The 12,163-nt window shown below is 48.1% G+C and overlaps 1 pseudogene; it reads right to left on the reverse strand.

The window, feature by feature from the left end:
* Nucleotides 1-11,510: 11,510 nt before the first annotated feature.
* LOC123577829 overlaps nt 11,511-12,163 on the reverse strand; it is a 118,473-nt pseudogene continuing 117,820 nt past the window's right edge.

Genomic DNA, 12,163 nt, shown 5'->3' on the forward strand with positions numbered 1-12,163 from the left:
ATAATTTAGATATCTGGCCTGGCATGAGATCTCTGGATGGTCCCCCAATTTCCATTTCAGTGTTCTACACAGAGATGGCCTACTCTGAATAAAGACGAATTGAATACAATCAGGATAATCTCGTTCCCTTTTGGCAGATACTCAGTTGTCCATCATCATTTGCAGTAAAAGTGAACATGTAGTGCAGTTCAGGACAATGAAACTTTGTTGGAAGAGGTCAAGGTCATCAAAAGGGCAAGGGTGTGACCACAGGTTGGCCCTAGAGCTGGACCCAGGCAATTGGAAGCTCTTCATCCCCTCCCCTGTCCTTGGAATTTACATTCCACCCACCATTCCTACTCTAGGAGCTGTTCCAAGGACATAGCCTTGGGAGAGTAAGGTATTAAGACCATCTGGACTAAATATGTGACTTTATAAACTTTTAAGATCTTGGTGGGCGGGAATTCACTTGTCCTTGTGACTGCCCAAGGCAAGCCCTCATATATAAGTATCCTTGCTTATTAAATCTGCCTTCTACCAAAGAAAGAAAAAAAAAAAGTGGAAAAAAAAAGTGAGAGGCTGTGGTGGCTCATGCTGCCCCCTGTGGCAGAGAGGAGAGAGTGGTCCACACTGGTTGCAAGCTATACTTTCAGCAGGTTGGGGTCAAAGAGTGAGTGTTGTAGAAGCCAAATGTGGACTCTTTGGAGACAGACTCTTAAAAGAAGTCTGTCAAGGGGGATTCCTGGAAGGGTTAAGGGACCCTAGCAGAAGAGCAATGTGTTGGGGCGCCTGGGTGGCTCAGTCAGTTAAGTGTCCGACTTCAGCTCAGGTCATGATCTCACAGTCCGTGAGTTCGAGCCCCGCGTCAGGCTCTGTGCCGACAGCTCGGAGCCTGGAGCCTGCTTCGGATTCTGTGTCTCCCTCTCTCTCTCTCTGACCTTCCCCTGTTCATGCTCTGTCTCTCTTGGTCTCAAAAATAAATAAACATTAAAAAAAAAAAAAGAAGAGCAATGTGTTTTTCCTACTGCTTCTGTAACAAATGACTACAACCTTAGTGGCTTAAAACAACATACAAATTTTTTTTTTCTTATAGTTCTAGAGGTCAGAAGTGTCAAATGGGTCCTCAGGACTGAGTTCCTTCTACAAGATCTGGGGGAGAATTCATTTTCTTGTTTGTTTCATTTTCTAGGGGCCACCTCCATCCATGGCTCGTGGCCCCTTTCCTCCACCTTCAAAGCCAATAACATAGCATTTTTCTCCTCTCTGACCTCTGCTTTTGTCCCCACATCTTCTCTCCAGCTGTGACCTTCATGTATCCTTTTTGTAATGACTCTTACAATAATACTGGGCCCACTCAAATAGTCTGAGATAATCTCTCCATCTCAAGGTCCTTACCTTAATCACGCTATGTAAGGGAACATGTTCACAGGTTGCAGGGCAACCTGCAAAAATGTGGACATCTTTGGGGAGCTATCAGTCAGCCTGCTATACGCAGACTATTGCAAACCAGTCTGGGGTTGAGGTTCAGTTAGCTGTCTGGAGGAGAGGCACTGCCTAAGCCAAAGGAGGCATCTACAGAAGTGCCCCAGAACGAGAGGGTGGGGGAGGAGGGAAAGCACTTGTTGATAACTGTACTTTGGTCACTCTAAGGGCACGGAACTCAAGTGACAACAGTAAGACATACAAAGTGCCCCTTTTCCATAACCTTCTGTCTCCTTGAACACATATCTGGAAGGGCCAAAATTTCATCTGGCAAGTCGGGGAAGAGGTGTACTAGATGCTAATTTTAAATTATGGAAACAAAATGATGTTGTGATTGAAAAAGCCCCAAAAACCATGAGTCCTGTTTGAGATTTTATTGTGATGTAGAAGAGAATGAATCAGAGCACAAAGAGAGATCCTGAAGTGACTGAGATAAAATGAGGTTGGTTCCTGCTTATACCTTTTCAACTTCCTGGTTTAATAAACAGGCTATGTCTGTATACAATTCTGAATTCCATCATTAGCCCAGAAACCACTTGAAGGCAAGAACTGGCTCCTTTATCCTTCTTCCCTCCAAGCCTGTATGCTAGATCCACCTGACATAAAGCATGGCTCTTGAGAGATGGTCAGGAACCATATGCTACTGGGAGATAGGATCCAAGTCCATTTGCAAATGTTCCACTTCTCTCTCCCAGTGATGTCAAGACCGCTCAGTTCCATGAACAATTTATGCCTTCAGAAGCCACTAAGTGAAGTGATATAGACATTTACCCACAGCACACGCAGGTGATAGAAGGGGCCTCAGAATCCAGAATAAACATGACCACGGTTGCTGACATCAGCTCCCACTTGGTCTGACTCTGTCAGAAATAGTCTGCATCGTGGGTGGTTAGTGAGCCATTCCAGCTTGTCACCAGTGGACAGAATAATGACACCTTGAATTAGTTTATATGATGATCCAAGAGGTGCATATATTCACACCTCTGCATTTCATCTGTACTTGTCCCCACTGAGGAAGTTGCTGTTAGGAACCTTGGGAGGCTGGACAGGTTAATGGTGAAGAGTGCAGAGCCCGTAGCCACACTCACCTGGATGGGAATTCTGGTTTGCCCCACTTATTACCTGTGCAACCTTGGACAAGTTAACACAAGTTAACACACTGAAGCTGGAGCCTCAGTTCCCTCTTCGGTTAAATGGGGAAATAAGAAAATTCATATAAAATACTTACTACAGTGTCTGGCACACAGTCAATACTCAAAATATATGTCATTCTTGCTACTATTTATTGTGTGGCACAGAGTAGTCACTTAATAAATAATGATTTGATGAATTAGCAGGTAAAGATGGCTTTCTAACCACACTCCTCTCTCCCTGTTTAAAATCCTTCCAGGGCATCTTACTTTACAGGCTATCATGGGATAGATAGAGCAGCTATTTGTGGGCTCCATGGTCATCTCTGGATGCCACAGCCATCCATCTGCTTCCAGGAATATGATTGGAGGACAGGGGGGAGATGAATAGGGGGATATTAAGTGAATCAGGAGGGAGGTGTGATGTAGAGAAAGGGAATGTGAAGGGAAAAAGAAGGAGAGGGAAGCTCCCAGGCCCAGCTCAGTCTTTTCCCTCAGGACCAGATTCCTCCCCCTCCCTGCTCCTCCCTACTTACAACAGGCTCCATACTCAGGATCCAGTCCACCAACCCTCCTTCCTCAGTCACCCTCCCTGGAGAAACCCAACACAGTGGATGGAGGAGCCTCAACTCTCAGAGGTATAGCAGTTGATGTCCAATGGTACAAGAAGATGGTGGCCATCTGTCATTCTGTTCCAGTATTACAATCTTGATTTCCCATCCCTAGGCCTCAGTTCTCCCATCTGACAAATGGGACAGTGGGATTATATTGTCTCTTCTAACTTTACCCTGCTATGTTATGATTCTAGGATTTCGCTTCAAAGCTCTCATTGCAGGAAGTCCGTTCCTCCCTTCTCTGGCTTCCATAGTGCTTTGCTGGTCATCTGTGCTAGCATTTATTAAAGGCATGAGCTCTAATTGTCCCTCTGTCTCTCCCTGCCCTACTGTTATAGACTGAGTTGTGTCCCCCCACCCAAATTCCTATGTTGAAGCCGTATGCCCTAAAGTCACTGACTGTATTTAGAGGTAGGGCCTTTAGGGAGGTAATTAAGGTTCAATGAAGTCATAGGGTGGGACCCTAGTTCCATAGATTTGTTTTTATAAGAAGAGGAAGAGACAGCAGATCTCTCTCTCTGTCTCTCTGTCTCTCTCTCTGTCTCTGTCTCTCTCTCTGCATGCACAGAGAAAGCAACCATCCAGAACCTAAGGAAAGGGCTGTCATCAGAAACCTACCCTGAATGGCCCTTTCTGGTCTCCAGAACTGTAAGAAAATAAATTTTTATTGTTTAATCCCCCTAGTATATGGGATTCTGTCATGGCAGCCAGAACAGACTATACCTGATTTCCCAGTCTGCCTGCTTCCAGAAGCCTGTGGGCACTACATTCAGTCTATTTAGGGTGTCCCCAGGTGCATGCATGCACCTACACACACCACACATATTCCTCCTTATAGGTTATGGTGGCATGAATGAAAGAAAATACAGCCGGAAGACTGATGTCGGTAAAATAAACGAATAAGCAGGCTTTAGCCAAGACACTTAATAGGCTAAAGGGTAACTCGCGGTTAGGTGTGTAAACCCAGCTGTGAGCTTGGTGGCTGGAATAGGGGAATTGGGAGCGCCACCAGAGGGCCTGTGTTCAAGCCCTGATTCTTCCCTTACTAGCTGGAGACCTTGGAGCAAGGTCCTTAACTGCCTGGATCTCAATCTTCTCAGTCGTGAAAGAGGCAGACCACCACCTGTCCCCAAGTAGGTATTAAATATTGTGTGGCATGTGCTCGCACACAGGACTGCTCCACTAATGAGAGCTATCTTTTATTAGTATTATTAGTGGTTCCTGTTCCTTCACGTATAGCACCTACTAACTCTCTGAGTCTCATTGACAACGGCATTCAGCGGTGAACTTCACCACCTACGTCCTGCCTTCAGGGAGAGCACAGGGCTGATGACCCAGGCGCTAAGATCCCATTCAATCCTTCAACAACCGATGGGCCCAGCCGGGATCGCTGTCCCGGAGGTGCAGAGAAACAGGCTCTCGCCTGCGCAGCTCCCACTCGGGGTCACAGAGCCAGTGGAAGGATCCTTGAACAGTTCAGGTGCTGGGGCCCAGGAAGGGCTGGCGCGGGCAAAGGCGTGCCTACTGAGCTGTCGCCTCTCCTCCCCGCGGACCTGGGCGGGGGATAGCGCCCCGCGCCTCGAAGGCCCCTGTGCGCGCCCCCAGGCCCAGCGCCAGCCGGCACAGCGCCTCCAAGGCTGCTGCGGGGAGCCGGCGGAGCACGTCTCTGCGGTAAACGAGGCGCCGGACATGCTCGGCGGTGAACTTGGCCGATTTAGACACTCAGCCCTAATTGCGGCGAGCTCCGGCCACCGCATCCACGCGGGGCAGATGTGCCTCGGCGCCGCCCGGTCCAATTGCTCCCACTTATCTCGGCGTCGCCGGCAGGGTGGGGAGCGCGCCTCCAGGAAGCGCCTCTGTCAGCCGGCGGAGCCGCGGGGTGGTCGGATCGATGGAACCCCCGCGACTCGCCCCCGCCCGCGATCAATTGGCACCCACCCCCGTCATTGCCTCCTAGCCGCAGCTGTGCACACCGGACGGGTCAATGCGTCTCGAGCGCCGGGAACCCGGTCCTCGCGGGTCCCCGCGGCCTCCCTGGGCGCTCCCGTGGGGCAGAGGCCGAGCGGTGCCCCTCCTCCCAGGCCAGCTCCGCGGGACTCGGCGGCAGCCCTCGGGCTGCGGGGGGCTGTGGATGGGGCGAAGGACAGGGCTCCCACTGCTTCGAGAGCTGCCCTCACGGTCTCTGCCCTGTCCCCTCCCTTTCCTGCTCTTCGCGCCCTGGGTGCCCGGCCACTCCTGTCCCTCACTTCTCCCAGTCTTCCTCTTCCCCACATTTCTTCTCACCTCTCTCTCCACCTCATTATGCGCCCTCCCCTCTTCTCATTCCATCTTAATAGCACTCCTCTTGTTTGTTTCTCTACCACCTGCCCTCACTTTCTTCCCCGCCCCTTCCCCTTCCTCGGCTTTCTATTTGCTTGTGGTCCCTTCTACAACCCATGGCGGTCTCTCTGTCACTGGCTCCCCTGCAAATACATTTCTTTATTCCCTCTGTCCCCATCTTCCTCCCCTCCCCCCGTCTCATTTTAATGCAGACTGATAGATTTGAAGGCCTTAGCCGGCCCCCAGGCAGGTGCGGGTCCCAGGCACTGGGTAATTGCTTACTAGAGGGCGGGAAGACCCTCTCAACCCTTCAAGTAGAATCAGGATGTTAGCAGAATTAAACTCGGGCCCTCTAATTACCCCCTCGGCTCACTATTAATGTTTTCATTTGAGCTCATGGTGAATGAGTCTTTGTCAGAGAAAATCAGCAACACCCATCTGCAGGCAGCCACAGAAATACAAAGAAATCACAGGACAGCAGAGAGATTTTTGGTTTAGAGCCCCCAAACCTTTGACAAATTACCCCATGGCTGTCTTCCCCCACTCCTCAATTCTCTTTCTTCTTAAGTTCATAAAATGAGGTCTTCCAATGCGGAGAATGGGCACCAGAATAGGCCAGCTCACTCTCCTACCTGAGAAGCAATACCTGATTCTCAGCATTATCTTCCAAAGGGTTCTGTCTGCTCCCATCAGAAAGATACTGTCTGTTACAATGGGGTTTTCTGCTCACATTCATTCAGACAATTAAATCTTCAGCTCCTAAGATGCCCCCTTATAAAACCTTAAAGCAGTAGCTAAAGCTGCCTTTCTCTTAGTCCTGGAGAGGAGTGGCTACAAGGCGTTCTCAGCCTCACAGCAAGCTGCTCCATTACCTTCAAACCTTTCAGATTCAGAGAAGCAGGAAGGACACTTCAGATTAGAGTCCTCTACTGTGTTCAGAACCACCTGTGCCTGCTGCTTCCTTACCCGCCCTGGGTTATTTCTGATATGTTGAAAAATTAGAAAAAAAAAAAAAAAAAGAACCACAATTTTTGTGGTTAAAAGAACGTAGTTAACGGGGTGCCTGGGTGGCTCAGTTGGTTGAGCGGGTGACTTAGGCTCAGGTCGTGACCTTGCGTTTGTGAGTTCCCGCCTCGTCTGGCTCTGTGCTGACAGTCTGCTTCAGATTCTGTATCTCCCTCTCTCTCTCTGCCCCTCCCCCACTCACACTCTCTCTATTTCTCAAAAATTAAATAAACATTAAACAAAAAGTAGTTAAAAATAAGAACTGCAATAGGTGAACTTCCCAGACATCGCCCTCTTCTTCCCCCCGTTTCCTCCCTGAGTTCTATCTAGTTGGACTTGAGTTTGTGTAAGGATGGGAGCAGTGAGCCATTAGCCTTCTGCCTCACTTTTACAAAAAAGCCACAATTAGACTTTTGATGTCATCTACTGATGGAGTCTGTTGTAAATTCACATAGTAACTTAGTGTCAATTGCAGAAAGGCCTGTGTTCCACGTGGCACTTGACTGCCAGCTGCCAGCAAATTGTCATGAAAACCATACAAGTCCACAGTAGCTGTGAGGAGAAGGGTGCCCCCGGAGGCCGGCCAGCTTACAGTCAGAGGCCCACCCAGAGCACTGTGAAAACACACTCATCCCTCAGGAGGAAATGTGTGCACCGTTCTTGGAGCGCACAGCTGGCGGTGCTGTATGAATTAATGTTTTAAATCAACTCTGTATTTATCTTGTGATTAACATCATTATACTGTATTAGGTTCCTTTGTGTGAAAACATTTGCTTCTTGAAAGTATACATGAAGAATATCTCATTATTTTTATAATTGTCTTTTGGCATTTATTCATTTAGTTCAATATACCAGAACTCTCACAAATGGACTTAACCTGACCTCTTCTGGTCTCTCATGGTTCCTTATTTTAGAGAAGCCTAGCATCCATCTCCCCTCCAGTATTTTTGTTGGGAAACCACTTTTCCCCAAATCTTAGCCCAGGAAGTTCTGCCTGGAGTGCGTGTGGACTAGTTAGCCAATCAGAACATCAGATTCCCCTTGGGAGAGCATGTGACCGAATTTTCTCATCAAGATAGAATTTCGGAGCTTTGTTTCAGACTGCTATAGAAGACTCTCTACTGTGTTCTTCTGGGCTGTGGGCTGTTAAGGCCTTGGGTTCTTGGCAGCCATTTTGTCACCATGAAGCAAAAGCCAGGCTGAGAATAGATCCAACACAGAAGATCAAGGGGTGGAGAGGGAGAAGTATCAGTCATTCCTGATGGGGTTTAGGGGTGATGGTGGGAGGTTTGGAGCCGAAGGCCAAGAAAGAATTATTGAAGATGTCTTTGGTGCAAAAAGGTGATTTTATTAAAGCACGGGGACAGGACCTGTGGTCAGAGAGGGCTCTACTGGGGCTGTGATGGGTAACTGATTATATACCCTCGGGTTGGGAGGGGATTAGGGACAGCGTAAATTTCTAAGGAATTTTGGAAGCAAGGTTTTCAGGACTTTGATGGGCTAGCTCTTGTCAGGAAAATGCCATTTACTACCATTTAGTAAAACCTCAGTCATGAGACCCTTCAGATATACATCAGGGGGCCATAAGTTTAGAGTATGATTGCCAGCATGTATCTTGGAGGAATTGAGATAAAGGAAGTTTCCAAAGGAATTTTTATATGTTAAAGTAGACTTACAGGATCCTGGGGGTGGGGTGTCAGGATAATGTTAGGCCAAGATTCCCTTTGCCCCTACCAAAGTGTCATCATCAAGGCAGCCGAGCTCCTAGAGGGAGGTAACTCTGCCTGTTTCAAGGATGTAGGCAGTAAAGGAATTTAATTTTTCATTTGCCTTTGTTTCCCACATCACCATGGCAAGCACTTAAACCCCCTTACATCTTGATGAGGGTGATATTAGGGCTCCAGGAAATGGAGTCTATAGGTGCCAGGCACTGGAGATTAGGCTATGGATAAGATTGCCTTTTTCTTGCAGTTTACTAAGTTATCTGTAAACTGAAGGAGACTCCTGTCCTGCATGACCGTGATGTCTATCAGTCAGCCATTTGCTTTCTTTCCTTTCCCTGTTCTTGGGCAGCTAGGAGTGTCTGAGGAATATCACACATATCCCACCTGGCTGGGGTGAGGGGTGCTGTTAATATGTACTTTGCCCTCAGCTTGCCCCATGCTCCCTTATCAATTCCTGCTGTGGATTTAAGCTGGGGAACTGCCCTTCTAGCTTGAATGGGAGTGCTGGAAGGGGATTTAGAAGTCAGAGTTCAATAGTCTCATCTTACAGAAGGGGGAACCAAGACCTAAAGACCAGGAAGCTGGAATGAGTCAGAGCCAGCCTGAGAATCCAGTCCTCCTGTTCCTTTGTACACAGGAAGTCTGACCTGATGGACATGGTGGAGAAAAAGCGGAGTGTGGTAAAAACTGAAATTCAGACTTTTAATTAAACTAAACCCATCAGACATTTTGTTTTGTTTGGTTTTAAGCAGCTCTTATGTTCATACAGTGCCAGGCACTGTGCTAGGCATTGTGAGTGTCCAAATAGACTTAGGTACAGGGGCTCCTGGGCTGCTGGAAAGGGCTGTGCAGGTAATACACTGCCTAACACGAGGAACATCAATAGACACCCGATAGACACCCTAGCGTCATGCAGTGCACAACAGTATGGCAGGTCTGGTGTGTGGGGGGCATAAATAGTTATCCCTGAATGTTGTCAGCCCCATGTATGGGGATGCAGAAAAAAATGAGACTGTGCCGTGCCCTGTAGGAGTTTGGTCTATCACATGGGCATCTGTCTGTATAGTCCACTCACAAGGAGAGCCCTTCATAAGCTCTAATTCCCTGACTTTAAAAACAATGATAAGAGTGCCAGGGGCACATGAGGAAAAGCTAGCTCATGCCCTGCTTAATGCCAAGCTTTCTTAATAATTTTCGGTGATTGGGAAGAGGGGGATGGTGAGTGGGGAAGCCAGAGGGGAACTGGTGGAAGAGAAATGCTGTGGCCAATTAGCTGAAATGTTGCAGTCAGCGCAGCCCCAGCCTGATGGGCTCATTAAGCCACAGAGCTCCTTGTCAGTTTTTGGTCGTAGTCAAGAGCAGACGTGGACCCTCTGCCTTGCATATGTGTCCCGTCGTGTGCTCCTGCGTGTGCAGGTCTGCCTGTTTCTCTCAGGTCCCCTGGTGTCCTCCCCTTCTGCTCCCCCCCCCCCCGCTGGAGGGTCTGTGGCTTGTGCTGACTGTTCCACCCTGAAGTCTTTCCCAAATACCAAATGATTTCTCTGCATGCGCAGATTATATTTTCCCTTTGAAAGTTTAATCTGAATGCTCAATGTTCAGTTGCCAAAGGCTGTGAACTAATTTCTTCTGTCATTGCCACTTGGTGAAAATGTCATCATTAGTGAGGCAGGAGATGCTAAAGAAAGGCGAGAAGGGTAGAAGAGGGTGGGTAGGAGGGCCCCGGACCCTCCTAAATGCCACAGCAATTAGAGACCCAGAGCTGGGGTCTGGGGAAGGAGCAGCCCTTATGGGGAGTCCAGGTGTGGGCAATGATGGAGGGACACTCAGGGGGCTGACAGCTTGGCCCTGCTCCCTAGGTGGAGTGAGCTCTCTCGGCCAGCATGCCCTGGGGACAGGCAGCCAGAGTCCAGGGTGACCTCTATAATGAGAAACATTCCTAAACAAGAGTTCTGCCTTTTGCAAAATCACTGTTCACTCTGTGACCTGGTGTGGCTTATGTAAGGGTCCTTGCAAGAGTGACTCCTTGCAACTGGGCTGGGGAGAGTTTGTGGACAAATGTGCCTGCTGCCTGTTACTGGTAAGTTAGAACTCAGCCCACAGCCAGGGTAAACTCAGAGCTAGGTTCCATACTCAAATGCTTTCTGTCCTGTGACGTCTGGGCATGTTCGTTTTGCTATTCCCCTTAAATTGTTTTTGCATCCCTGTCTTACATTTTAAGTGATTTTCTTTGTTTAAAAATATATATGAGGGGTGCCTGGGTGGCGCAGTCGGTTAAGCGTCCGACTTCAGCCAGGTCACGATCTCGCGGTCCGTGAGTTCGAGCCCCGCGTCGGGCTCTGGGCTGATGGCTCAGAGCCTGGAGCCTGTTTCCGATTCTGTGTCTCCCTCTCTCTCTGCCCCTCCCCCGTTCATGCTCTGTCTCTCTCTGTCCCAAAAATAAATAAACATTGAAAAAAAAAATTAAAAAAAAAATATATATGAAATGAGAAATAATTTAATAAAAAGGCACAGAAAACATAAGTGATTCCAAATGACTTCCCCTATCTCCATCCCTGACACACACGGTGTTCTGATTTCTTTGTGCTAAATTTCGTACGTCACCTTGTAATTCCATTTGGATGTGAGCAATTTACAAACCTAGCACAGACAAAATATTGGAGTGCTTACAGTGAGTGCCAAGAAATGTGCTAGACACTTCCATGATTTTTTCTTCCATTTAATATTCACAAACAGCCTGATAAGATAGGCACTATGGTCTCTGCTTTTTTAGATGAGGCTCCAAAATGGTCAGTGATTTGACCCAGGGTTTGCGGTGTAGAAAATGGCTGAGCTGAAAGTTGATCCTGAGAGTTAATCAACTTATAGTATAGTGCTCTTTATGCTATTTATACCATGTTTCCTGTTAGTGAATTGTAATCAGAACTGTTTTTGTTAGCTCTTGCCCTCTCTCTGGTCCTTAGTGCCCTCATCTGTGGAATGGGTATAATGTTCTAGGTCCTGCCTCCCTCACCAGGTGGTTATGAGGAATGAACTGGATAGCACATGGATAGAGTGGTAGCAAAGGAGTGTTGGCAGCATGAGGAACATGACTGAGGTATTTAGAATCTTACCAACATCTTCCTAATAGCCCACACCCTGTTGGCCACCATAATTGTGACCTGGAGCACCAGCCAAGGCTTGGGTTTGGAAGTCCAAATCCAGGACTGAAGAAGGGGTAGTGGATGCTTGGAAACTTCCTTCTCTAGAATTTGTATCCTCTAATCCACTGCATAAAAAGTGGTGATTCCGCTTTCAAAACTTGACTCCCATTCTCCCCCATCCCCTGCCACCTTCAGGAACAGTAACGACATTTCTGCAGCAGAACCTGCCTTCAGACCTTCTGACAGGCACCTTTCCAAGTTCATGGGCTGAGTCCCATCTTGGACCTATAATGGAGGAGGGGAATGAGATCCTTGGTTCCTGGTTGATAAGCACTGTTCAGATGTTCCCCATCACCTGGATCTTGTCGTGGGCCAGGTGGATGGGTGGTCTTCTTGGGGGCTGGCTCAACCATCAGAGCCTGGCCTCAAACTGCTTCCTTGTCAGGGCAGCGATCAACTCCAATTGAACAAGTAGAGCAGTGACCATGATCCTGGGGGCCAGTGGTTGGTTCCAAAGCTGCCCTGGAAAGATGCCAGGAATGTATTTTGAATAATTACCTTAGCCTTTGTTTGCATCTGCTGCTCTGAGCAGCTCCTGAGGCACCTAGTTTAAGGCCCCCATCAAATCAGGACTTTACATTGGCAACAAATTCCTTTCTCCTTCTGGCTCACATCCAGAGACCTAGCAATTTATTTTGCCATGTTGAATGAAGAGTTCAGGGCTGACAAACCTGCCTTCAAACCCAGGGGCCCACGCTGCTGTCTTCCAG

Source organism: Leopardus geoffroyi, chromosome E2 (genome assembly GCF_018350155.1).
Source record: "Leopardus geoffroyi isolate Oge1 chromosome E2, O.geoffroyi_Oge1_pat1.0, whole genome shotgun sequence".
In the NCBI taxonomy this organism is placed as follows: Eukaryota; Metazoa; Chordata; class Mammalia; order Carnivora; family Felidae; genus Leopardus; species Leopardus geoffroyi.